This window comes from Puma concolor, chromosome D1 (genome assembly GCF_028749965.1).
Source record: "Puma concolor isolate L17-30 chromosome D1, mPumCon1.1.hap2, whole genome shotgun sequence".
NCBI classification, from domain to species: Eukaryota; Metazoa; Chordata; class Mammalia; order Carnivora; family Felidae; genus Puma; species Puma concolor.
This window is the reverse complement of record NC_141676.1, coordinates 3,898,620-3,924,933: the sequence shown is the minus strand read 5'-3', so window position 1 is coordinate 3,924,933 and position 26,314 is coordinate 3,898,620. Positions and strand designations below refer to the sequence as shown.

The window sequence follows — 26,314 nt, the reverse complement described above, 5'->3', positions numbered from 1 at the left end:
GGAGACCCGGAGCTGAGTCTTTGGGAGCGGCCGAGGGTTCCCGTGCTGCCCGCCGGCCGCACAAACTCTTTCCGCCTCCGCTGCCTGATCCGCAGAACAGGGTGGTCCCCACCCGGCCGGCTTGCAGGGAGGGCGGGTGGGAGGCCGGCCGGAAGGCGAGTGCGGGGCCGGCCGTCAGCGCGGCCCAGCCCCGCGGGGCGTGTGGCTCTGGTGGTCAAGGGAAGTCTTGGCGGATTTTGTACGCGCCCCATCCCCCACCCCCGGCTTCGGTCCCAACTGACGTCTTCTTGGCTTTGATAACGGCAGTTGCCATCGAGGGCGACCGTTAACGGGTATGGTCATCAGCCGCATCTGGAGATGTCCTGCCACGGCCGTCGCGGTCGGCGGCGGGTGAGTCAGGACTGGGACACGCAGGGCTTCACGGCAAAAGCAACGTCCCGCGTCTTCGTCTCAGATGCCGGGGCCGCGGGGCGTCCACGTCCACGCCCACGGAGCCTCCAGCAGCTCCTCCCGCCGTAAGCGGACAGACGGTCTGCCTCCACTGCCCAGCGAGAAGCGTGCGTTTGTTTAGGAGGTGCTCCTTTCCCAGAAAGCGGTTCCGTGGAGGGGCGCTGACTTCTCGGCTGTGGGCCCGCGTGGACCCTGTTTCCTTCGTGTCAGCCGGCAGGGCCTGTGCGCCCTCTGGCGTCTCGTATCCCTGCTCTGGGCCTGTCTGTCAAACAGCTGATGATCCCTGAACAAACCTGGGTGTCCGGGGGGAGCTCCCCGCCGTGGACCTTTTGCGATGTGGGGATCAGCAGGGCACGCCTGCGGTCGGCCCCCTGCGGCCACGCCGTCGTCTGGGAGAGGCGGCCCCGGCCTCGCCCAGCCGTCGGTGACCCCGCGGCGAGCTCGCCTGCCGCCGAGAGCCAAGCATCACCAGGAGAGGGACTTTTGATCTCGGGACGGCTGGCGCTTTGGCCAAGAGCCCCCAGACGTCTCCGCCTGGCTGGAGCCCAAGCCAGCTTCGCAAAGGGCAGCGCCTTCCAGAGGGGCTTCTGGGAAACACCTTTGACAAATGGCTTCATGCAGCGGCCAGGAGGGCCGTGGACCCAGCCACAGGGCTCCTCCTTGGCTCCCAGCCTGGGTCCCAGGACGCGGGGCCATATGGCAGGTTCAGAAAGCGAGCCAGGCCCCGACATTCCTGCAGGGCGGCCCCGAGGCCCCCCACCGCCCCAGCCCACTCCCCAGCTCTGCCAGCCCGAGTCCTCATGAGTTTCCAGTGCACTGGAGGCGGGAGGGGCCCGGGTTCCCTCCCCCCCCCCCCCCCCCAGCCAACTTGGAAGCGTGTGCCAGCCACAAAGCCGCTCAGAGTGCCGCAGGGCCCTCCCCGGCCCCCGCCGCGGTGTAGCCATCCCCCCGCCGGCCGCTCGCATGGCCCTTGGAGTCTGGGACGTGGCTGGGGCTTGACGTTACTCTCGCCCCGCTCAGCCAGGCTGATGGTCTCTACTAAGGCCGTCGCGAACATTTCCTCGTAAGCTCGTTTTAAGGAAATGTTTGCGCACAGAGCACGTTCCCACAGCTGTGGGACAATGTGCCGTCCCTTGCCAAGGACCGCTTCTGTCAGCCTCGTCTTTCCTGTAGCTGGAGGTGGGCCTGGAGGCCCGCCAGGCCCACGCTGCCAAGCCGCCTCTGTTGATCATTGTCAGGATGCGTTTGATTAATATCTGACGTAGAAGGAGGCCTTGGTGCCGGCGGTCAGATGCCTCGCTCTGCGTGCAGGGTCTGGGGAGCTGCGGCTGGCGGCGGGGCGGGCGCCCGGGCCCGGGGGTGAGCGGCATGGGCGACCGAGCTGGGCTTGGCCGCGGCCGTGTGAATTGGCCGTGCCCGGCTCTTTGAAGCACCTCCAGTCTGCCCGGCTAGGGACGCCCGGCGCGGGCCTTTGCATTTCCAGTTTGTCCAGATCCGCAGAGCAAAACCAACTGCCCATCTCCCCCGAGGCCTGCTGGCCCTGCCTCCCGGGCCCGTCCGCCTAGGGAGGCGTTTGTGGGAAGGCGCCTCTGGGTGATTCTCTGAGCCTGCGGTGGGGACCGGCCTCCTCCTCTCTGTCTTCCCACTGGGGGCCACTTGGAGGCCGCCTCTCTCTTGGGCCAGCCCTCTGCTGAGCTGGCAGGGTGCGGGCAGGAGCAGTGTCTGGTGACACAGGGACCTGGCCGTAGACAGGCGGGGACAGTGAATGGCAGCTCTGGGGGTTTCAGGGATCACAGCCTCTGGGCGGAAGAAAGGGTTCCGGAGCGTGGATGTTGCAAAGGGTGTGTCCAGGAGGAGAGGAAGAAGGGGGCCCTGGTGTGTGTGTGTGTGTGTGTGTGTGTGTGTGTGTGTGTGTGGCTGGGGTGGTGACGTGCAGAGGCGGTAATGGGCTGAGGCACCTGCTGCCCAGTGAGCGGATGACCAGACGGGTAGGCCCCTCGGTGTGTTTGGAGAGCTTTTCCCAGGAAGGGCCTGTGGAGACCTTCACGCTGGACCCTCTTGTCTTGGGGAAGCCATCGAGGCAAGGAGCACCCTGGGCTCGTTTGGGGGGGCACCTCGGGTCCCTCACAGAGCGTACCTCGGGGCCCGGGGGATTCACACCGATGTGTTTGCTGAGCACCGGGGGTCTGCCCAGCGCTCCGCTGGCCCGGGGACGTAGGCCACTCAGCCTCCTCCGGGTCAGCCCACGGCTGTGAGGGCACCTGCGGCCCCCACTTCTCGGCGCGGTGGGGCAGTCACACCTGCTCACGCCCAGCTTCCCCATCTGGTCACACCCAGACAGCACCCCATCAGGATGTTTGTCGTGGCTCCGGAAAGATCTGTCCGAGTCCCAACCCCCAGCATCTGTGAGTGTGACCTTATTTAGGAAAGAGGGTCTTTGCAGGTGTAATCGAGTTAAGAGATCACGAGATGTGACCATCTTTGATTACACACGTGGGCCCTAAATCCAAGGGCAAGTGTCCTTAGGAGAAGAGAGAACATACAGAGAGGCCACGTGGCCACGGAGCCCAGGGACGCTGGAGCCCCAGGAGCTGGGAGAGCAGGAGGGAGCCTCCCCCAGCGCCTGCAGAGGGAGCACGGCCCTGCCAGCACCTTGACTTCTGGCTTCGGGCCCCCAGACGGGGAGAGGACGCATTTCTGTGTGCTCATCTGTTACCGCTGCCCCAGGACCCTTGCACACTTTGTTTCTGCCTGAGGTGCTGCCTACCCTCACACATCTTTCAGGCGGCAACTTCTTTTTGCTTCCTGAGAGAGGAGGTCCCCGACGCCCATCGGAGCGCCTGCTCCTGCCCCTGTAGGAACCCCGCTACAACGCACGACCTTGCACTCACTGATCCCGTATTGATTCATGCGCAGTCACTTATCGATGATGATGATTACCGTTGATTATTATTATTGATAGGTGAATGAATGCCTCCCCATCCCTCCATCCACTCAATCGCCACTAATTGGGCGCCCACTGGGGACCAAGAACAAGAGAACAGAGCTTGAGCGGGAGAAGCGTCACGGCTGTGCCGAATGGCGGTGGTGCTGGCAGTGGGGGTTCAGGTTGGGGCAGGGAAGCTGCCGTTTGTAGTGGGTCACGGAAAGCCTCTTGGATGTAGGGCCATTTCTGCAGAGACCTGTAGGAAGGCAGGGATGGGGAAGCCATGTGGGGATCTGGGGGAAAAGCCTTGCGGGCAGAGTGAGTGGCATGTGCAAAGGTCCTGAGGGGAGCCCGCCCTGGGTGCTCAGGCTTGCTCGGGAGGCCGCATCGGGGCGCTCAGGGGAGGGGGGTGTGTGGCCAGGCGCTGGGGGCCTTGTAGACCGGCGTAAGGACTTTGCTCGTGTGTGAGGGAGTTGGGCCCCTGCAGGCTCGAGCAGAGGAGGGATGAGAGGAGATGCCTGTGGTTAAGCCTTGCCCCGATGGCTGTGGCACCCGTCGCCTTTGAGCCGGACGGTCTGGGAACAAGCATTCACGGGAACCGCTCCTGGCCTTGGGCTCCAGAATGTTTCAGAGTTTGCAGGGATTTCGGGGAGACACCAGAGCAACCCCCCCTTTGATGAGGCACCATAAAATACGGAAAACAAAGCCTGGAGGGGTGGTCCTTCTCATCCACTCAGAGGCGGGATAAGGCCGAGCCACCAGCCAAGAGCGGAGATGTGGTCATGCGGACGGAGGGGGCTCTGTTCACAGGGCTCTGCCGTTGGAAAGGAATCTGGCTTGGTTTCCCCCGAGAACGGCCGCTCCTTTAGAGGCGCCAAGTAATCGGTCAGTTAACGTGCCTGTCGAGTACTTGTTGGGTGCGCACCAGGTACCGCACGCTTTATCAGACTCAATCCTTACCGTTTGGGAGGAAAGTTCCGACTCTGGGAATCGGCTGAGTCTGGCGCTGGGCCTGCGTGTGTTCAAGGGCACAGCTACCATGTGTCTCTGTGCCCAACTCTGCCCCCCTCAGTGCACCTGTCCTGGCAGGAAAGGAAGATAGGCTGGGGGCACCCCAGCCTCCGGGTGTTGGGGGAGATCAGGGTCCCTGGACAGGAGGCCTTGAGCTGGAGGTGGGGTTTGATGTGGGGGTACAGACATTCTCAGGGGGGAGCTATGGGAACAGTGCCCAGCAATGGAAAAACGAGGCCAAGAGGGCGGCCTGCTCGGAACGTCTGCCTCCGGGGCCGGGAGAGGGAGACGTGGCCTCCTGGGGTCTGCTTGGCTCCAGAAAATGCAAACTGCCCCACCATGACAATCGTCTTTTTGGAGGGTAACTTGTGTTATTCATCCATTCATCCACCCAACAGCCTTCCACCCACCCACCCATCCATCCATCCATCCATCGTCCGTCCATCCATCCATCCATCCATCGTCCGTCCATCCATCCATCCATCCATCGTCCGTCCATCCATCCATCCATCCATCCATCTATCCATCGTCCGTCCATCCATCCATCCATCCATCCACCCTTCCTTCCATCCAGCCAACATCCCTCTACCCATCCTTCCTTCTGTCCATCCATCCAAACGTCCGTCTCCTTCTCTCCCTCCATCTCTCCCCCCCCATTCCCTGTATTCTATGGCAAGCCTTCTTCTAGACTGGGGATATAGGATAGACCTGAATGATGGCCACCATTGAATGATGGCCACAGACCCGGAACAAAGTATTATACAGCTAATCCCACTAGAATTGTCAGGAGCACCAGGGACGGAAATGTGCCCGCTGTGTGTATAGCTGGGGCCTCGCTTCATCTGATGATCAGGGTGGGCTGCTCCAAGCTGAGATGAGTTGGGGTAACCTGCTCGAGGGAGTGGGGAAGAGCCACCCCGGCAGGGGGAACAGAATGTGCAAAAGCCTCTGAAGCAAGAAGGTCTTGGTGAGGCGGGAGGGGCGTCTAGAGAACCAGTGTGTTTGGGGGGCGGTGGGACGCCGCGAGGAGGCTGGCCAGGAGGCGGGGGGCCTCGGTCCTGGATCGGCGGTGGGGGGGCCTAGGTCCTGGACGGCGCTGACGCGACCCAAGGCAGACGATCGCTCTGGGGGGTGCGGGCTCAATGTGGGACCTCCGCCTTCTTCTGCACTCTCTCTGCTTTCTCAAAAGGTTGCTCGGGAAGGGGACGTCAAGGTCAAGATGGGCACTTGGAGGCTTTGGATGCCGAAGCAGTTTTACTGGGACCGAGTCAGCTGAAGGAGCACGTGGGCCTAAAATTAGGCAAGTGTGTGTGTGTGCTGAGAGCGAGTTCACACGCTCACAACTCCTGTGGGCAGATTTGCGTTGCCTTCCTCTGTCTGTTAATGGTACAATCTGTTCAGACCTTTGGAACATTCCTCAGCTTTTATTTAATGTAGGAAGAATCATTTTGGGAATTAGCATATAAATTGTCAAAAGTCAGCAGCTCTGGAGAAGGTGCTTTCCCTGGGCGTCAGGGCCCGATGGCGGGGGTGGGGGTGGGGGACCCCTCGAGGACAAACCCGCCGTCCCACCCCTGTTCTCCCTCAAGGGGGCACAGACACGCTCTGTTGAGAAAAACTCCAGGCTTTCTCCCAAGCTATGCAACTCGGGAAGGAACATGTGTCCCCTCAGCGAAGGCCACAAGGGGAGAGGGGTCTCGGCCGTGAGGCGGGGAGGTGTGACCGAGCACGTGGGAGTGATTTCCAGATAGATGGCCGCCTCGCAGAGCAAGGTCATGGGGAGGGGAAACCCAGAGGCGCTCCCTCCCTGGCTGTCATGTCTGGTCTGGTCAGGGGCAGATATTTGACGCATTTTATAGTGCTATTAGTTCTAGGCCTTTTGGATAGTTGACCATTAACTGTTTGCTACGTGCGGCATTCCAAATTCTGGCCCAAGGTAGCTCAGTCCAGCGTGCTGATTCCGCCTACCCATTGGGCCATGGCTGGAGGCGGGTGGGGCGCATTCCCCGAAGCCAGGGCTCGGGCCCCGGCACCAATGCTCCCCTGCCCTTTTGGGGTCCCGCCGCCCCTCGAGCCCCCCCGCCCCGCCGTCCTCCTAAGGCGATGGCCATGCTCGCTCCGGGGCCCGGGCGCCCTCCCCTCCACGGCTTGGCCGCCAGGCCTGGCCGGGGATGCAGCCGCGTGTGGACGTCCTCTCCTACAGAAGGTTCCTGACACGGTGCAGCCGTTGGTGGGGTTGAAAGTCTCCCCGACGGCTTCTTGAATACCAGGGTGGGGGCCATCGGTCCAGGTGGGAGTTGGGGGGGGGGGCCCACTTGTAATTAGATGCTCATTTTTTGCATTCACCGAATTCTCTGCCAAGCTTCCAGAAACGTCCTTTTCTTGCAGAAGCCAAAGGCAACTGCCAGGCATTAAAAAAATGTGCCCCCGAGACCACTCCCGGCTCGTTCTACCAACTCTCTGTCCTCAAGACAAGCACCCGTGGCTCAGCTCCCTGCCGGGCCTCCCCGCCCCCCCACCTCTTCTCCTTCTGGGGCACCTTGGTCTCCAGGGGACACTTCCAGATGGCACGTCCGTCACTCACCAGGGGCTTGGAACTTCCTATGGCTCCTCAAGGGGAAGAGTCTCAACCTCCAGCCTCTGGTTCGATCCTAAAAGGTCCTACACAGCCCGTTCCTCCTCTCCCCGCCCCTGTCACGAGGTGGCTCCAAGGACATCTGGGCATGGCATCGCCACCCTGCTCCGCGCCTGTGCCCCTGCTGCTCCTACCTGGCCGGGACACCCCCTCTTCGGGAAGCGGGTTCTGGTGACGCGTCTTCCCTGGGACCCGTCGTCCCCGCCGCCTGCGCGCCCCCAGGCGTCCCTCCTCTTCTGTGTGTTTGGGGGCCAGAGTCGGCTCTGAGCACCTTTGCTGAGGACGGACGGGTGGTCGCGGGCATGGCGGCGTGCGGACGCTCCTCGGGCTTATGGTCCCGGGAACACACGTGCCACTTCCCGGGGGAGATGGACCCAGAGGCGGCCGGCGCCGGGGGCCAAGCGTGCACGGGCAGAGGCGGGCAGGGGAGCAGCCAGGCCTGGGCTGTGTGACCTCCGGCAAGTCACCTAACCTCTCTGAACCCGGCTTTTTACTCGCGGAAACAGTAGCACGTCCAGAGGGGCTGACAAGTCGCTGGCCTGTGCCCAGCTGGCGAGCGCTCAGGGAATGTGGTGGCCGGGGGTCCTGGTGGAGCATGGGGCCCAGGATGGGAGTAAAGACAGACCCAGTCCCGGGGGGGCGCTGTTGTGGGAAGATGCTGTCTTGTTTCCCCTGAGCCCTCACACAGGATGGGGGGGACCTGTGTCAGGCACTGGGTTCCTGTTCGCTGCCCCCCTCTTGCTGGGTGACTAGGGGCCGGAGCCTGGCCCCTCGGGCCCCTGTCTTCACTTTTCCAGGAGAGAGCCGCATCTGTGCTCTTGGGGCTCCCTGGGAGCTGCCGTCGGGGACACGGTGGGGCCTTCCAGGGTCTCGGGTCAGGCAGTCCCTCGGCCACTGTGTGACCGCAGCAAAACCTCCAGGTCCCCCGGAACGATGGCCCGATCACAGACACCCCCCCTACCTGGGAACGTGGCCCCAACAGGAGTCGATGACATCAAACTTTGGGTCGTAAGGAAAGTGCCAGAAAAAAAAGGCTGTGTCACGGGGGCCCGGAAGCGGGATTGCTCCACACCGAATTAAGGAAGCTGTCCTTCCTTCGTGGGACCCCGGCTCTGGGCAGGGCGCACCTCCACGCGATGCTGGGGGGTGGCTGTGACCCGCTCCCTTCTGACGGGGCTGCGGGGCGGCCGGGCGCACGGCCGAGCTTTGGAGAAAACAGGAGCTCCCGGTGCCAGTTTATCAAGGGTTTGTCCCAGGTGACCCGAGCCGAGAGCCACCTTATCTAAGTGGAGGCTGCCACTCCCCCCGGGCCTGCCTGAAAGCCGCGGTGACACCCGCCATCTGGTGTCACCGTCAGCTGTCCCCCTGGAGAGTGAAAGAGAAGGAGGTGGTTTCCCCGTGTGCAGCCCCTGGCAGAGCCCTGGGGAACGTTCCCATTCTGTGGATGAGCAGTCTGAGGCTCGGGGGGAGGAGGACTTGCCCCAGGTCAATGGCCGGCTCCTAGGATTTCAAATCCCACGGGTGGGATCTGAAGCCGGCGGGGGCCGACTATCCAGCCTGCCCGTGACCCCGACCTGCACACCTTCCCGAGCGAGGGGATGCCTCCGAAGGCGCCTGTGGTTTCAGGGAGCGCTGGCGGGAGGGCTGAGGGGCCGCGGTCCCCGCCTTGGCCCCAGCCCCCCCAGGATCCCTCACCGGCGGCCAGCGGCCGGGGTCCCAGGAGGAATTCTGCCGAGAGCGAGCTTTTTCCCCTTGAAGGAGTCAGAAGCACACACACACACATTCCTTCGAATCAGAGGTGCGCCAAGGGGGAGAGGGAGGGCAGGGCCCCTTGACCGGCCTGCCGCCAGCGGCCTGGGCACGTGACCCCGCAAGCTGCTCGGCACCAACTCGGGCCGGGCGTTTGCGGAGGGCGGTGGTGCCGGGGGCGGGCGGCTGCCTTTCACCAGCTTGGCACCTTGGACATGTGACGGCCGCTGCGCCCCGGGCAGGCTGGTGCAGCCGGCGGGGTGCCCGCGTCTGCTGACCCTTCCGGGCCTGGCCTCTGTGCCCACACCTGCCGTTTCTGGTCGAGGGAGTGGGGCGGCGGGAGGGGCGGGCACAGGGGCTTCGCCGCACTCAAGGCACGGGGACCCGGATGCCTTTTTGTAACTCCCGCCGTTTACCAGGAGATGCGCTTCACCGTTTCCGCGGCCGGGTCCCCTCCAGTGGCCCTGTGGCTGCCCCACAGAGGAGCCGTGGCCACGGTCTAGCTCCACGTTAGGGAAAGGGCGGCGTGAGGCTCTGGGGACTGAGTTACCCCCAAGGTCACATGGTTCCCTGGGCACCGTGGTCTGGAGTCCCGGCCCTGCTGACAGGGCCCCCAGGGCGAGGGGGCCGCTGATGTGGGCACGTTGGTTCCTGTAGTAATAATAAAAGAAATGAGCCAGGGCACGTGTGTGTCCGGGAGATGTGTCAGTGTCCTGGGGCCACCGTAACAAAGGACCGCGAATGGGGTGGCTCAGGACAGCAGAAATCAGAGTTTCCTAGTCCTGGAGACCAGAGGTCAGTCAGGGAGGACGTTCCGAGGTCACTCGGGGCCACGCTGTCACCGCAGGCTCCGTGGGTACGATCCCTGCTCCCCGTCCCCAAGGCGAGCTGCTGTTGGGCTGGTAACGCCGCAGGGTGATCGAGCGTGGGCCCGTGTCTTTGGGGTCCCGCAGCCACTCATTCCCCAGCGGTGTTGATCTGAGGCCGAGTGAGAGAATGTGGACACGTTTTGGAAACCGGAGAAAGACACGTCCGCGACGCTCCGTCTCCCTCCTCGGCTGCGTCCCGCGCGTCCTTCGAAGCCCCCAGAGCTCATTTGCTACTTTCCTCTGTTTGCGCGCCCCTGTCGCGTGCGTGACCCTGAGACGCAAGGTGGGAAGGGTTTCCGCGGCCGGCCCTGAGCGGTGGGCGTCGGGCGGCCCCGGGAGCTGCTTGCCGCGTGCTGCCCGGGAGGTCGGGGCTCTAGGTGCTTGCTGGGCGTGCGGGGCCGGCCGGGCAGTGGCCGGGGCCGTCGGGGACAGCTGTGGGCAGGACCTGGGCGGGCTCTGAGCCCCGAATGGACGGTGCCTTGTGGACAGACAGGGTACCTGTGGGCGAGCGGCCGCCCCACCGAACACTCAGAGGGAGGCGGGTGGCGGGGCCACGGCCCGGCCAGCTCAGAGCCTCCTTCCTAACCGTGGCCTCACGTCCTGGTGGCACAGGGACCGAATCCATCAGCAAGGCGGTGGAGGTGGGCGGGTGGGGCCGTGCCTGTCTTCTGGGCCCTGGGGAGCAGGCCACTCTGCCAGCCGCAGGGGCTGCTACCCGGCCCGTCCTGATGTTCACTCTGTCCTTCCTGTTAGACACGGAAACCCTATGTGGGACTTTGTGGCCCAGTTAACAGCCTCCCGCAGCTGGAGAAGTGTATCGGCTAGTGTTTGCTGTGTAACAAAGCACCCCGGACTGTGTAGACTGTGTGGCTTAACCCAACAAGGATTTATTACTTCCTGTGAGCTGGCTGGGGGGCTTTTCTGACGTGAGCTCGCCTGGTTGGGGCTGGGTGATCCAGGATGGCCTATTTTAGGGGCATCGGCTAGGATGGCAGGAACGCTGGAGATGGCTGATGCTCCCCCCTCCCCCCCCAGGCTCTCACCTCCCAGAAGACAAGCCTGGGCTTGTTCACGTGCTGCCAGAGGGGTCCCAGCACCCGGAGCAAGCCTGAAACGCACAAGAATGTCTCAAACCTCTGCTTGTATCCCTCTTCCCGTCTGGGGGTAGGTAGGACGACGCAGGTCACAGGGCCAAGCCCAGATTCAGGGCTGGAGAGATAGACTTCACCCCTTCCCGGGACAGGTGACAAGGTCAAGTTGCTATGCATACAGCCGCATTCTACCGCTGAACGCGCGCCTCAGTTCCGGTCAAGCAGGTCTAAGCAGAGCGGGACTTCTGGGAAGTGTCCTTAAAGGGCTCCCCCTTTCCTCCCTTCCTCCATCCTGCTGCTTGGAATGTGGATGTGAGGGCTGGAGCTCCTGCAGCCATCGTAGGCTGAGGACGAGAGCCACACCCTCGGGGTGACGAATCGGCGAGTTGAAAGGAGGCTGGCATCTGGCCGACTCCTCGGAGCCTTGGACTGCCTGTCCGTGGGCTTGTCTCACAGGATACGAGAGTTACGTGTGGTCCCGTTTCATCGTAACTGACGCATTTGGCAGAGGCTCCCGTCTCCCAGAGCGTGAGGGTTTGAGCTGACTCTCAGTGCTGCCTGGGTATCCCGGGGACGAGGTCGAAGCCAGGGAAGAGGGCGGCTCAAAGGGGGCCGGGCTCCTTGGGGCTGAGGGGGTGAGATGGTGTGAGCAGAGCAGACTTTCTGCACTTCGCATGGGCTCGGACACGGGCTAGCCCTCACGAGCACCCTCGGCCCCTTGGGGATGTGGCTCTGGCCCCGAGGCAGGACTGGGCGAGGGCAGCCTTGCTGGGAAGGCCCGGGGGTCTCCCCGGGGGCAGCGTGCGCGTGAGCGACCTGTTTGCTGGGTAACGAACGTGGAGCAAATGTGCTGTGCGCTCGGGGCCTGGGTCTCACCTGTGGAGTGGGGACGCGGGTGCCCCACCGTGCTGGGGCCGCTCCCCTGCGGTGACCCGTTCCTCGGCCGTGACTTGCGGGCCCTGCACGGGGCTGCGGCCAGGATTCCTCGTGTGGCTACATTAGCAGCTCCGAGGGGCGCTGGCCTCATGTGCCCTGGGGCAGCTCGGCCAGTGTAACGAACTCCCAAAGCCCCGGGGCTCACACAACGGGACGGGCTGTCCCCTCGTCTTGGAGGCCGGAGCCGGAGGTCCAGGCGTGGGCGGGGCCGGGGTCTCCCGAGGCCTCTCTCCCTGTTTGTGGACGGCCGTCCTCCCCCTGTGTCCTCACGGGGTCGTCCCTCCGTGCGTATCTGTGTCCTGATCTCTTGTCATAAGAACCTGAGTCACGTGGGATCAGGCCCCCCCCCCCATGACCTCACTTTACCTGAATTTCCTTTTTAAAGACTGAGGCACTAAGGGGTTAGGACTTCAACACAGGAATTTTTGGGGAGACACAATTCAGCCGGTGACATGTTCCCGGGAGGGCCGGTGTCAGGCTGCGGAAAGGGACATGTTTGCTATCAAAACACGGTCCGGAAGGTCCCTACCTGCTTGTGCGGGGACCATAGGCACTGGGTGCGACCTCGAGCCGTCTCTGGGGACGTGGGACGTGCTCGGGGAAGCAGAGGGACTCCGCCACCTGCCTGTCCCCCCTTGCTCGCTGCCCCACCAGATAGTCTCCGAGTCCCTGCCTGCGCCGGACGAGCCCCGAGACCCCGGAAGTCAGAGCGCTGCACGGAGTGGGACCTGCCTGCTGGTGCAGGTGGGGTCGTAGGAGCCAAGACTCCGGGTTCCGGTCCTGGCCGGCTGCTCGCGGGCTCTGTGCCAATGACAGGTACTTCCGTCCCTTTGCCTCAGTTTCTTTGTCAAGTGAGTCACAGTGGGGCCTCCTGGGGTGGGGGGGGGGATGAGGTGACCTACACGGGTGGAGAACGTGGCCCGTCCTCAGGTGGCTGACAGTGAGTGGACCCTAGCCGGAGTCGTGGGGGTCGGCCCCTCTCAGAGTTACGTTACGTTTATTATCTTGACCCCTGAAAGGACACTCTGGGGGCGCCTGGGTGGGTGGCCCAGCTGGTTGAGCATCCAACCCCTGTTTTCTTTTTTTTTTTTTTTTTTTTAAATTTTTTTTTTTTCAACGTTTATTTATTTTTGGGACAGAGAGAGACAGAGCATGAACGGGGGAGGGGCAGAGAGAGAGGGAGACACAGAATCGGAAACAGGCTCCAGGCTCTGAGCCATCAGCCCAGAGCCTGACGCGGGGCTCGAACTCACGGACCGCGAGATCGTGACCTGGCTGAAGTCGGACGCTTAACCGACTGCGCCACCCAGGCGCCCCCAACCCCTGTTTTCGACCCAGGTCACGATCCCGGGGTGGTGGGTTCGAGCCCCGCATTGGGACCTGTGCTGCTTGGGGTTCTCTCTCTCCCTCCCTCTCTCTCTCTCAAAAATAAATACATAAACATTAAAAAATGGACACTCTTGGGCGTCTGGGTGGCTCGGTCGGTGAAGCGTCTGACTTGGGCTCAGGTCACGATCTCACAGTCCGTGAGTTCGAGCCCCGTGTCAGGCTCTGCGCTGACAGCTCGGACCCTGGAGCCGGCTTCCGATTCTGCATCTCCCCCTCTCTCCGCCCCTCCCCTGCTTGCACTCTGTCTCTCAAAAATAAATAAATGCGAAACAGTTTTAAATAACACGAAAAAAGGACACTCTAGCTGGCAGGAGGGCCGTGTCATTCCCGCAGCTCCGCTGGAGGGGAGACCAAGGTCTGAACAGGTGGAGTTGGCCGGTCCGAGGCTGTGGGGACCTTCCCCTCTGCCCTGCCCTTCGTGGTTGTGCCCCGTGGGTCTGCCGAGGAACCATCACCCCTGGGGCTTCTCCCCAGGGGCGTGGTGGCCTTCCTCCCTGACAGCGGCCTCATCTTCCTTGAAGGGAACAAGCAGAAAGGGTCCTCGGGCGAGTCGTGTGGCCCTGGCCTGTCTCCCCACGCGGCACTGGGCCGTGACGTCGGTCCCCGGAGCCCTCCCTGCCCTAGACACCTGTTGTCCCCTCCTCCTCCATCAGCAAACTCTCCCTGGTCCTCTCGCCCTCGCCGCTCTACGAACCCGCGCTTGGCCCCCGCCGTCTCCATTGGCCTGGACCTCGCAGTCGCATCTCCGTCCCCGTGGGGACGTTTAGGGACACTCTTGTCTCGGGCCCCCACGCCCTGGTCTTGCCAAGCCCTCTGTTCCCACAGCTTCTCTCTGTGTCCGTAGCTCCTCGTGTCTGCCCTCTGCCCTCTGCCCTTTGCTGTTCGTGACTTTTGTCCAGCAGGGGGCAAGGTCAGCTGAGAGAGGCATGGCCATGGCAGGAGCCAAGAAGCAGCTGGCGGGAAGTGAGCCCCCGCCCGTCCATCTCGACCGCGTCCCCGCTCACACGGCAGCCGGACCAGCCCCTGGGCTGTCAAGGGAAAGAATGATTCGTCGTGGCGGGAGAATTTGGAGCCAAGCGATTCAGTCTGGGCTTTGGTGGTGGGAGATCAGGGAAGGCTCCCGGGAGGAGGTGGCTTTGAGGCTTTGGGGAGTAAGTAGGAGTAGAGCTGGGTTTAGGGGACAGGCGGGAAGGTGATCCCGGGGCCCACGGCGAGCCCCGCGGCGGGGAACGCGTCTCCAACGTGGCGGGCATCTGCCCCAGGTCACGCAGCCGGCGCGAGGCCGGGCAGGTCCTGGAACAGGTTTATCTGACCCCACGTTCCGTGGCATGACACTCCCTCTGAGCAGCCGGCCCGGCCACCCCCCCCCGGGCGGCTAAAATGCTGTTTAATGTACAAAGTTCAGTTTACATGCAAAGATGGCCATGCCCGGGCGGCGCTAGGTGGCGGGGGGAGAGCACTGTGCGAGGAGTGCCTTCCCCTCCTGGCGTGCGCTTCCTCCTCTGGGCACCGCTCAGACCGTGCCTGGCCGGGCTGTGGGCGACGATGCCAGAGGACCGGCTCCGGGCTGCTGTTTACCCCGGCTCTGCATGGAGGGTTTGACCTCACGTCTGCCCCCCACCCTCCAGCCCGGCCGAGGCCGCCTTCTCTCTGCTTCAGCTGACTCACGGCTCTGCTATGCGTCCTGTAAACCCTCCGAACCCTCACCCCGCAGCAGGGCTCTCTGCGCTGGCGGATGACAGGGCGGGGCCCCGTGCCCCGAGGAGGATGCGTTTGGGGCCCCCAGGAAACACCCATCATCCTCCACATGCCCCTCCGTGGTGACGGCGTGCGCCCGTTTCTGGGCCCTCAGAAATGCTGATGGCTGTGCCTCTGGGCCTCCCCTGGAAGTTCTCCTCCATTCTCATCCAGACCCACGGTGGGGTGGGCCACAGGGGGCCCCGGAGCCCCTGGATCCCGCCCCCCACCTGCTCCTGCTGGCTACCGACCGGGGCGAATCAAGCCGCTTCCCTGGTGGCCAGAGCCCCGCTGCTGCTGGCCTCTTCTGTGCGGTCCCAGTCCAGACGGCTGAGCTGGATGCTCTGGTTGAATTGGGGGGCTGGGGGCTGGCGGAGAGCAGAGTCGGCTCTTGAGGTCCCGTGCTGCCGGGGCCCCTGAATCACCTCCAGCGGGCAGTCGTCGAGGTCACTCCCCACGCTGACCCGCTGCACCCCGCTGCAGCGCAAGGTCAAGGTTGGGCCTCCGCGGGGATTTGAACCCTGGCCGTCAGGACCCCGGATTCTGCAACCCTGCCACCGAAACACGAGGTTGTTGGCACCCGTGCCCCCTGCCGGAAGCCGGCTCCGTGGGGTCAAGGACGCGGGTGTTTGTGCGAGTTCAGAGCCTGGCGCGTGGAAGGTGCTGGTGAAGCCTTTTGCTGACTGTGGGTGGGTGTTGTGGGGCCCCTGTTGCCCCTCGTCTAGCTCCTCCTTTCTTGTGCAAGAGCCGAGCTCCCGGAACCCTCAGAGCCGACGGCCCTCCCTTCTGCTTTCCGGCCCCTCCCCTCACTCCCCTGACCGGCTCACCTGTCACCCACTCTTGCCTTTGCCTTCTCCCCATCCCAAAGGACTCCAGGGGCCCCTTTGTTCCGCCATCGTGCTCCATGGAGAGTGGTCCGCGGAGACTCTCCTGGGTTTGGGGGAACTGAGGGGCGCAGATGGTGGCCTGAAAATCCTGGACGGAGGGTGGCTGCGTGGCCAGGGCCACGCAGGGAGAGGCCAGGACCACCAGCTTCCCTGCCTTCCGACGCAAAGGCTGTTGGATTGGAGGTCCTGAAGGCTTGCTGTGTGGCCCAGGGCAAGTAACTTAAACTCTCTGGGCTCTGAGAGGGGGTCGATGGGACCTATCTTGTCAGGGTGCTGGGGGCAGGCAGGAGAGTCAGCTAGCGCTTTGCACGGAGCCCGGTGCTGGGTGAGGTTCCCCTATTACTCGATGGCATTACTTCACAGGCGTCCCCAAGGGGAACAGACTAGCGAGTGTTGTAGGAAGACTCCAGAGGTCCAGCTGTGGGCCCCTTGCGGCTGCCTGCACCCTGTGGACCTGGGGGGAGGCCCTTGTTAATAGGATCTGTGGGTGAAATACATAATTTTGGTAGCCACGTTAAGAAAGTAAAAAGAAACAGGTAAAATGGATTTGAATCACATTTTATTTAACTCGATCTATCCCAAATATCATTTCAGCATACAATCAAATCAAAATTATTTTCCTAAATTTTATTTGGGGGGAGGAGTGAGAGAGAGAGAGGGAGGGAGAGAGGGAGAGGATCTTAAGCAGCCTCTAAGCTCAGCCCAGAGCCCGACGTGGGGCTCAATCCCATGACCCTGGGATCAGGACCTGAGTCGATATCAAGAGTTGGACACTCGGGGCGCCTGGGTGGCTCAGCCGGTTGGGCGTCCGACTTCGGCTCAGGTCATGATCTCGCGGTCTGTGAGTTCGAGCCCCGCGTCGGGCTCTGTGCCGACAGCTCGGAGCCTGGAGCCTGCTTTGGATTCTGTGTCTCCCTCTCTCTCTGCCCCTCCTCTGTTCATGTTCTGTCTCTCTCTGTCTCAAAAATAAATAAACGTTGAAAAAAACAAGAGTTGGACACTGAACCCACTGAGCCACCCAGGCGCCCCCATATCAAAATTATTAACAAGATATTTTCCATTCTTGTGCACGGACTTAGTTCTCCCAAGTCCAAGGTGTTATTTTTATACTGACGGCACATCTCCATTCAGATGCTAAACCAATAAACGTCCCACCAAAGCCATAAAGTTACGGTCAACAGAAAACCGTTTTACGCGGCTTCGGTTTTTAAATTTACACTGACCAACGTGAAATCCATTAAAAGCCCCCACACCTCGGGGGTCTCACATGCCAGCGTTGAACGGCCGCGTGCGGCCAGGGGACGCGCCGGGTCTAGAAGCATCTGGACCTCCTCCTTTTGCCTGTCCAGTCCCCTCCTGTCTGGCCTGGGTGGCCCCACCTGTTGCAGGATGGAGGTTTGGAGGCATCTGAGGGGTGGTCTCCAGGCTTCGTGGGAGGCGGGCAGGGGGGAGGATATGTCGCCCTTTGGAGCCCCGTCGCCCTGCTGGAGTGTGACGAGAAGGGCACGGGCCCGAGTGGGGTCTGTGTCCCGGAGCTGGCTGCGTCCCCCCTGGGGTCTCTCCAGGAAGTCGAAGTCTTCGATTTAGCCAGGGACCGCCTCTGGGAGGCTGGTGGCACCAAGATGGGGGCTTACATACAGACGGCACTTAATAGAAGCTTGGTGCATGGACAGTGCAAGGTGATGGTCTCACCAGATGGGCTTGCCTGGCACTGCCTTTTCTTTTTCCTGCCACAGGGGTCTGACTGACCTTCCTCCGGGACCTCCCCCATCCCGGGCTTGCGCGTCCCCCCTGTGGGCGACGCGGGCCAGTCCCCGGGGCTTGCCTCTGTCTGGGCTCGCGTTGAACACTATCATCCTGATGGTGCTCCTGGGAAGCTGGTGCTGCACCGCCCCCATTTCGCGGGTGGGAAGACCGAGGCCCAGAATCGCCCAGAGTTGCAGAGGTGGACTCTGACCCCAGCCAGGCTGGCTCCCACCCTCCTGGGGACGGCTGAGTACTCGTCTCCACTGACGGCCAGAACCCCGGGTCCCGTCCCGGCCCTGGCCTCGGTGTCCCCCCCGCCCGGTACTTTGAGAGGATCGGACCCTCTAACGGTGACATTCCCTCCACTTCTGGGTCTCTGAATCCCTTCCTGTTTTCTGGTTTCGAAGTGGTTTTACTTCGGTGACGGGGGCTGAGGAAGCGTGAGACGCGGGGGGCGGGGAGAGGCCCTCCCTGCACACGGCTCCCGGAGGCCAGGCCAGGCAGCCTGCCCAGCCGGATCCCGACGCCGGGAGAAGCCGTTCTGCCTCTTGGCACTCAGGCCTCGCAGCTGCCGGGGGCTGGCCGCGCGCGGTCCCCGAGCTGGCGCGGGTGGCCGGGCGGGTGGGTGACGGGGCCCCCCCCCCCGGCATCCATCACTGCCAGCAGCTCCCGCGGGCCCTGCCAAGTCGTGGGGGAACTGGGCCCAGGTGCCAATGTGCTTGGTAACCGGATTGCTATTTGAAAAATTAAAGCCGTGTCAGGAAACTCTAACCTCCGCGTTCACATCGGGATCCTGGAGCCGGGCCGGTGGCTGTCCGAGAGAAGCCGTTCGGGCAGGGCGGCCAATGGAAGGTGCCCGGGGACGGAACGGACCACAGCAATCCACCCAGCACCCGGGAGGAGGCCGAAGGGACTAACCGAGAACGGAGAACGCGGGCCGGGCCTGACCCCTCCCTCAGCAGCGGCCGAGCCCACGCGGCCCGGGACCTGGGGCCCACCGGGACCGTGCCAGCTGCTGGGGGTGGCCAGGTACCCAGGTGGCGTCTCCAGAGGGCCCGTGAAAACTTCCTAATTTCTTTTCAAGTCAGAATTTTGAAAGCTAACTTTTGGGTCGCAGAAAACGTTTTAATGGATGTACTGGGTTGAACAGTGTCCCCCTAAAACTCACGTCCACTGGGGCCCCCAGGCTGTGCTGTTACTTGGAAACAGGGCCTTTTGCAGAAGTAATTCGCTACGATGAGGTCATGGGGGACGAGGGTTGGGCCCTGCTCCAATGACTGGTGTCCTTCTAAGAAGGCCCAGCAGAGACTCGGAGGCAGAGACCGAGGGGCACGGCCACCGCCCAGGAGCGCCTGGAGCCCCAGAAGCTCGAAGGGCGCGGCCCTGCCCACGTCTTGATTTCCGACTTCTGGTCTCCAGAGCCGGGAGGGAATGAATTTCTGGTCTCTGTGTCGTGTTATGTCAGCCCCTGGGAATGGAATGCAAAGTGGATTAATTTGTCTTCGTTGCAATGCACTTGTAAATATAAATTATTAGCAGCGTTAGCATTTGATGGGAGAAGGAACCCTTGAGAGCAAAGGCCCCAAAGGCCCACGAGTCTTAATTCAAGGCGACCGGCCCCGTGCTTCTTCTAGGAACTCAGCTCCCGGCCTGGGGGCCGTGGGGGGGCCCACGCCGGGGGCTTCCTGAGCGAAAGGACCCCGATATCCGGGCGGGGTTGAGGCTGGGGGGAGTCGGAGGCCGGAACGGGAGGCCCGGTGGCGTTTTCCATCCCCGTTTGGGAGACAGCCGCCCGCCTTCCACCTGTGCGGGTCTGAACGGATGTCCTCCCGCCTCCTGACCGGCTTGGGGTCCCCATCCCTGTAGGTCCTCCTCGCGGTCAGCTCAGCGCTGCGCTGGCCCTGTGTGGAGACCCAGGAGGCCGTCCCCTGCGTCTCCCACCGAGATGGCCTCGTGTGCGTCCTGGAACGTGCCAGCAGGGGGGCAAAGTGCCGTCCGGCCGCCCGCGGCCGCTCGGAGCGGTTCCGGGCTGGGCCACCTCGGCCTCCTGGCACCGCTGTTCGGCCTTCACGAACAGGCCTGCACCTACAGGTGCGCCTGGCCTCCGTCACCACGCCGTGCACATTCGGTCGCCCTGACGCCGCTCGGACACACGGGGGTGCAGACAGGATTTCAGTTCTCACCTTGCAGGGGAGGGACCCGAGGCGCAGAGCGGCTGCTGGCTGGCCCGTGGGGGGCGCAGCCGGGGCGCGAGTCCCGAGGAGGCCGTTCTGAGGCAACTGGGGAGGAGAGGGTCTTGTCCCCCAGGGACGCCCCCCCCCAAAGCCACGGGGACGCGGCGCATTCCTGCCTCTAGATGGGGCGTTCTGCACGTGCAGCTTTGAACCCCAAGCCAGGCATTCACCGAGCGGCCGGGCTTCCAGAACTGCTGGGGGCTGTTAGCCTGTTCCTGCAGACCCCTCGGCCACGCCGCGGGGTGCAGGGTGGAGGCAACACCCCTGTCCTCTTCCAACCCCCGCCCGCCCCCCCCCCCCCCCAGACCTGAGCTGTGGCCACGAACCCCCGTCTCTCCCCGCCGGCCTCCGTTCCACTGGGCCCCCGTGGAAGTGGTCTGGGCAGCTACACGCCCTGGTCTAGGATGTGACCTTGGGTCAGAGGGAGCCGTGAGCTTCCTGAGGGCAGAGCCTGGCTCTCCCCAGGCCTCACTCCTGCCGAGTCTCGGGTCTTTTCCATCCTCAAGGTTGTTGTGGGGGGGAAGAGTGTTTGCTGACCCGGCTGAGACCCGGCTCCCTCTCTCCCTGTGAGTCTGGGCAGCCAGTTCCCCCGAGGCCTCCTCCCTGCGTCTGGAAAGTGGGCGAAGCTGACGGGCAGCTTGGCGATCGAGGGGAGGAGTCCCCCGGGACGGCCTCAGCCGTTTGGGGTGTGGATACTGGAGTCAGGCCGGCATAGAAAGCCTGACTCCGTCACATCCTTGCTGGTGATGCCCGCCGGCCGCCCTTCTCCAGGCCTCCCTTTGCTCTTCTGTAAAATGGGGACAACACGGGCCCCGTGGGATAGGTGACCGCTGGGGACACAGAACATCCGTCGTTCAGCACTGCGTGTGCCACACGGGACGTGGTCGTCTTCTTACCGCGACTTTATGACTTCCAGTGAAGAGGGCGATGAATTTTGGGGGGGGGGGAGTTCTCAAGCTGTATGTACTTCGCATAGGGGAAAAGTCACCCTTTTGATGGCTTAATGTCTTTTTAAAAGTTTATTGAAATGTTTATTTAAAAAAATTTGTTTTTTTAACATTTATTTATTTTTGAGACAGAGAGAGACAGAGGATGAGCGGGGAAGGGGCAGAGAGAGAGGGAGACACAGAATCTGAAACAGGCTCCAGGCTCTGAGCTGTCAGCACAGAGCCTGATGTGGGGCTCGAACCCATGAACTGCGAGATCGTGACCTGAGTCGAAGTCGGATGTTTTATTTTTTATTTTTTTATTTTTTTAAACATTTTTATTTATTTTTGAGACAGAGAGAGACAGAGCATGAATGGGGGAGGGGCAGAGAGAGAAGGAGACACAGAATCGGAAGCAGGCTCCAGGCTCCGAGCCGTCAGCCCAGAGCCCGACGCGGGGCTCGAAGCCACGAACCGCGAGATCACGACCTGAGCCGTCGTCAGACGCTCAACCGACCGAGCCCCCCAGGCGCCCCCGATGACTTTCGATAAAGGTATACACCACTACAATCAGGGGATTGGACCGGACCCTTGCCCCCAAAGGTCCAGGCGAGGCCTCTCCCCACCCAGCCCCTGAAGAGCACAGGGCTGTTTTCTGTGTCTGTGTTTTTGCCTTTTCCAGAATTTCATGCAGGTGTAAGTTCACAGCCTTTGCTGTCTGGCTCCTGTCACTTAGCATGATGCATCTGAGTCCTCATGTCTGTGCTTAGTTCCTCTTACTGCTGAATGTTCCTGAACATTCCTGAACGTTCCTGAACGTTCCTGAACATTCCTGAACATTCCTGAATGTTGCCTGGATGCTGAGTCGTATGAACACACGGTAATTTGCTTTTGGACACTTGAGTCGTTTCCAGTTGTGGCTAATATGAATAAGGCAGCTACGAACATCAGGATCCAGGTCTTAGTGGACGTGGGCTCCTTTCTCTCCGGTACGCGCTAGAAGGCGGGATTGCTGGGTTCACACCGAGTGAATGTTCAACTTGATAAGACACTGCCAAACTCTGCTGACGCGGCCACCGCATTTCATTCCCGCCAGCAACGTCCGAGAGCCCCACTCCCCCCACATCTTGTCAGCACTTGATGTCGTCCACTTCAAACTTTAGCCACCTTCCTAAGTATCTCCTGCGATCGAACGATGTTTCCCGCATCGCTTACTTGCGTATGTGACACCCAGTTTCCTTCTTCGGTGACACTCCCTTAGAAAACTGGGTTGTTTTGTCTTATTGAGTCGTGAGAACTCTTTGTATATGTTGGACCTAAGATATTGATCTGATGTGTATTTTTTTCAAATATTTCTCCCAGCCGCTGGCTTGTCTTCTCATTTTGTTAATGGCGTTGTTTGGGGAGTGGAAGTCTTTCATTTTGATGAGGTCGAATGTGTGATGTGTTCTTTTAGGTCCGTGTCTCAGGACCCTTTTAGGAGCTTAGGCCCCTCTGGGAGCTCTTTGTTCCATTCAAAGTCACAGAGAGTTTCTCCTCTGCCGCCTTTCTTCTTTTTAAATTTTTTATTTATTTTTGAGAGACAGAGAGTGAGCAGGGGAGGGGCAGAGAGACACACACACACACAGAGAGAGAGAGAGAGAGAGAGAGAGAGAATCTGAAGCAGGCTCCAGTCCCTGAGCTACCAGCACAGAGCCTGATGCGGGGCTTGAACTCACAAGCCGTGAGATCATGACCTGAGCCGAAGTCAGATGCTTACCTGAGCCACCCAGGCGCCCCTCTCCTCTGCCTTCTTGTTGACATTCCATAACCGTAGGTTTCACGTTTCCGTCTATGGCTTCATTTCTCAGGTGGGGAACCCGAGCTCTAGAGGGATAAGTTATGTGTCGTAATGAGCGGCAGAGCTGAGCACGGAACCAAGCCTTCCCAATTTCCCCCGGCACCGTGTTGCTTTCCCAGGTCTGCTCTCTCCGCGTCGGGCCGTTTCAAATCGCAGTCCCGCAGGGACCTGGGATGATGGCTGGTGCGTGGTTATTTCAGAGTGAGGGCGCTGCCTGCCCTCTGGCGTGTAAGCTCCTCCTGGTCAAGGATTTCTCTCGTTTTGTGTTTTCTCCCCACAATAGCATGGTCGTGCACGCCCACGGACTTTCGCGGTGTCAGCTGCGCGTGAGAACGAGCCTGTACGCGAGTCTTTTAAACGTGGCCTCGACTCCCCACAATGCTCCTTAAGGTGATGGGTAGACTCCCCAGGCCCCTGATGGATTTGGGAGTCATAGCGACCCCGTGTATGGTCTTTGGCACACAATAGGCACTCAATAAATGTTTGCAGTGTGAATGAATGACCTCGGAGGCATCCACCTAGTGGGTGTCACCAATTACAACAAAACCCGATGCGGGTGCCCGGGGGGGCTCAGTCGGTTGAGCGTCCGACTTCGGCTCAGGTCACCATCTCACGGTTCGTGGGTTCGAGCCCCGCGTTGGGCTCTTTGCTGAACATCTCAGAGCCTGGAGCCTGCTTCGGATTCTGCGTCTCCCTCTCTCTCTGCCCCTCCCCTGCTCATGCTCTGTCTCTCTCTCTCTCAAAAATAAAAATAAACATTAAAAAAATAACAAAACCCAGGGGACCATGGAAAGCAGGGTTGAGGCTGAGTGGGGCCATTTGAGAGTTGAATGACGTGATTTTTTGGGTCCCCCAGGATCTTGGGTCGGGATCTCGAGGGGAGGTGAAGAGAGGCCGTTGGGGCTGCTCACAAAATGCCCGGTCAGGCGACCAAGCTCGTGCTGCAGGGAAAATCACCCAGGGGTCATTTGGGGTCCAGGACGAGCGGGGGCTGGCTGTCCCAGGGCCCTTGCCGATGCTGCCCGTAACTGAGAGGGTTTCATTGTGAATGAAGATAGGACGGCCCTAGTACAGGGCCTGGTGTGGCCCGATACTCTGTTGCCGGCTCTCGGGGGCGACAAGGGGACGCCAGGCAGCCCGTGTGCAGACTCTTCCATCTGGGGGACAGGGGCGGGCGGGGCAGGAGCACAGGGGAGGCTCTTGGCGTCCCTCAGCGGCAGGCGGTCCCGCTGAGACCTTGGGTCTGGAGCTCCCGGCGAGCTCTTCGCAGAAACAGCCAGTTTATCGGCCTGTTTTGTTTTCCAGGGTCAGGATCCCGCGAAGCACCAGAGTTGGGGCTTCTGGATTTGGGCTGGGACATTCTTGACCCTTCCCTCTCCGACCCGAACGCTTTCCGTGACCGGCAGGTGCTAAAGCCAGAGGTGTTCTGGTGGGGAAGTGCGGCCACCCAGCTCCCGAGGGGGGAGAGACCATGCTCCTTGGCTGGGAGGCCAGGAAGGCTCGGGTGGCCGTGGTGGGGGAGGGTGCCCCGACCTGGCGGAGGAGAGGCCGGGGTCCTGTTGGTTTCCCCGTGAACTTCGGGCCAGCAGATAGGTAAGAGAGAGGCCCATTCCTGCTCTGGGATCTTGCTTTGGGCCCAGCGGCCATGTGTCCCTTCCCTGGCACCTGGGGGACGGGCAGGAGGCTGTGCCATCGGCCGGGCCAACCGCTGGGGGCCTGGAGGGCTTGGGGGACCCCTGGTGGCAAAGGAGAAGGCCCACCCTTGTCGCGGGCCGTCCGCGCGTCGGGCTCTCCGTCGTGGGCGTCTCGCCAAATCCTCGAGATCGAGGTTCCTGGGCTGTGGCACCGCCGGTGGTGTGGGTGGATCAGGTCCCGTGTCTGCGAGGGCGCGAGCAGCACCCGACGCCTCTACCCGCTGGAAGCCAGTCACCAACCCCCGACGCAACGCGACAGCCAAGAACGTGTGCAGACGTCACCGGGTGCCCCTCGATGGGCGAGATCACCCCCACTGTAGAGAGGAGGGAACGGAGGCCCAAGAGAGACCGGCAACCCCCTCAGGGTTTCCCGAGCGGGCCCCGGGGAGCCTCAAATCCGCGCCCAGAGTGCGAGGGCAGGCCCCTCGGGAAGGGGCAGGAGGGTGAGCTTGACCCTGGCCTGCAGGGAAGGGAAGGGCCCAGAAGAACAGGGGGAGTCTCTCGTTGCACCACAAGTTTGCAGAAGAATCGAGGGCTTACAGCAGCAGCCAACACTGGCAGTGTCTGTGGACCAGGAATCGGGAGCGGCTTCGCTGGTGGCCAGGGGTCTCTCCGGAGGCTGCAGCTGGGGCCGGCCGGAGGCTGTGCTCCCAAGCAGCTCCCCGCGTTTGGAGGGCTGGCGGTGGGAGGAACTCAGTTCCCCACCGCACCGACCCCTCCCCGTGGCCGTGGGTGGCCGGCCTCCTGTCGGTGAGCCACCCCAGCTCGGAAATCCCACGCCAGCGTTTCCACAGTCCCCTGGGAGTTTCCAGGGCGGTCCTGTTGAGAGTGGGAGGGGGCCGCACAGGGCGCCCGAGAGCACAGGAGCCGAGGGCTGCCGGGGGCCGTCCGGGGAACTGGCTGCACCAAGCGGGGGGAGGCACCCAGGTGGGGGGGCGGCTGAGCGAGGGGGGGTGTGCCTGGGAGGGGGGAGAGCAGCCCGGTTCGTGCGGGTGACATTGCCTAGGAGGGGTGAGGCACAGAACGGCCAGACGGCGGTGGGACCTGGACGGCTGCGCAGGGGTTTGTGCTCTGTCCCGTGGGACAGAGTGGCCCGCAGACCTCGCCCCCCTCAGGCCTCACCGACTGTGGACACGGCACCACCGGCAGCTAGCTGTGGGGTCTCGGTGGGGGGGTGTGTGGCTTCGTGTCTCTGACCCTCAGTTTTCTCTCCTGCAGAACGTCGGGGTTGCAAGGGTTGTGTGAAGGAAGAAGGACGGGATGTACTTGGTGGTTGTTCCAAAAGCGGAGGCAGTACGGGCTGCTCTGGGCCGGGTGTGGCGCCTCTGGACCGGCCCATCGAGGGCCTGGAGGCCGGGGCCCAGCCCAGCCAGCGGTCTCGCTGTGGTCTGGCAGGTGCCGAGTGGATGGGGAAGTGCTCCTTCCGGCCCCGCGGCCTCCTCTGCTGGCCCCTGTCCAGTGTGTCCTCCCAGTAGGTGGCTGGGCCTCCCCACTGCCCGCCTGCAGCTGATACCCCTGTCTTCCCGCTGCCTTTGGGGGTGCAGCGGTGCCCAGACGCCCGCAGCCCCCGCGGCCTTCCGATGCCTTCCCTGGTCCCAGTGCCCCGACGGACTGGGGACTTCGGGGGCTCTGGGGCCGACCTGCGTTCGGGGAGAGCGGCCCAGGCCCGTGTGGGACCCCAGATGTTTGCTCAACAGGAAGGGTCACGGGGGAGACGGCTCCCCTTGCCAGGGTTATCTTAATCCCCACTTTCCTTTGCTTCTCTTCCTAGGGCCCCTTCTGCTCCTGAAACAAAGCTCAGAATAAATACTAAAAAACAGAAAACAAAGAGGTTTTAGGAGCGGGAAGCATCGCTGGCCTCGTAACCTCTCCCATGTGACCGAAGGGGTTCCTTTCCTGATGGAGGGGAAGCCGTCCTTTGGGCCTTAGGTATCGAGGCTTAGCCGGGGCGCCCCCATCGTCCCCTACCCGCGGCCACGGAGAAGCACCGATTCACTTGAAATGTTACACCCGTCACCCGGGCTTAGCCTAACCCATGTGTCATTTCAGATGATCTGGGTGAGGAATGTCAGAAATGAGGTGGGGGCTCGGTCGGGGCCGGGGGAGAGCGAAAGTCCTCTCGGCAGGTGTCCTCCCCAGTGATGGCCGGATTTCCCATCCACTGTGGCGACTTTTGTCTCACGAAGGGTTTTGT

At 62.1% G+C, this 26,314-nt stretch overlaps 2 protein-coding genes across 3 annotated transcripts in view; both read left to right on the top strand.

Annotated features, from left to right (window-relative positions):
- The window catches only part of TPCN2 (two pore segment channel 2), a 47,601-nt gene extending 41,731 nt beyond the window's left edge, over positions 1 to 5,870 (top strand). For both annotated transcript variants that reach the window (XR_015240673.1, XR_015240672.1), the window contains exon 27: positions 5,577 to 5,870. The gene's annotated coding sequence lies outside the window, so the exon portion shown is untranslated. The remainder of the gene's footprint in view (positions 1 to 5,576) is intronic.
- The window catches only part of SMIM38 (small integral membrane protein 38), a 44,866-nt gene that overhangs the window by 7,119 nt on the left and 11,433 nt on the right, over positions 1 to 26,314 (top strand). The gene's annotated exons all lie outside the window — the stretch shown is intronic.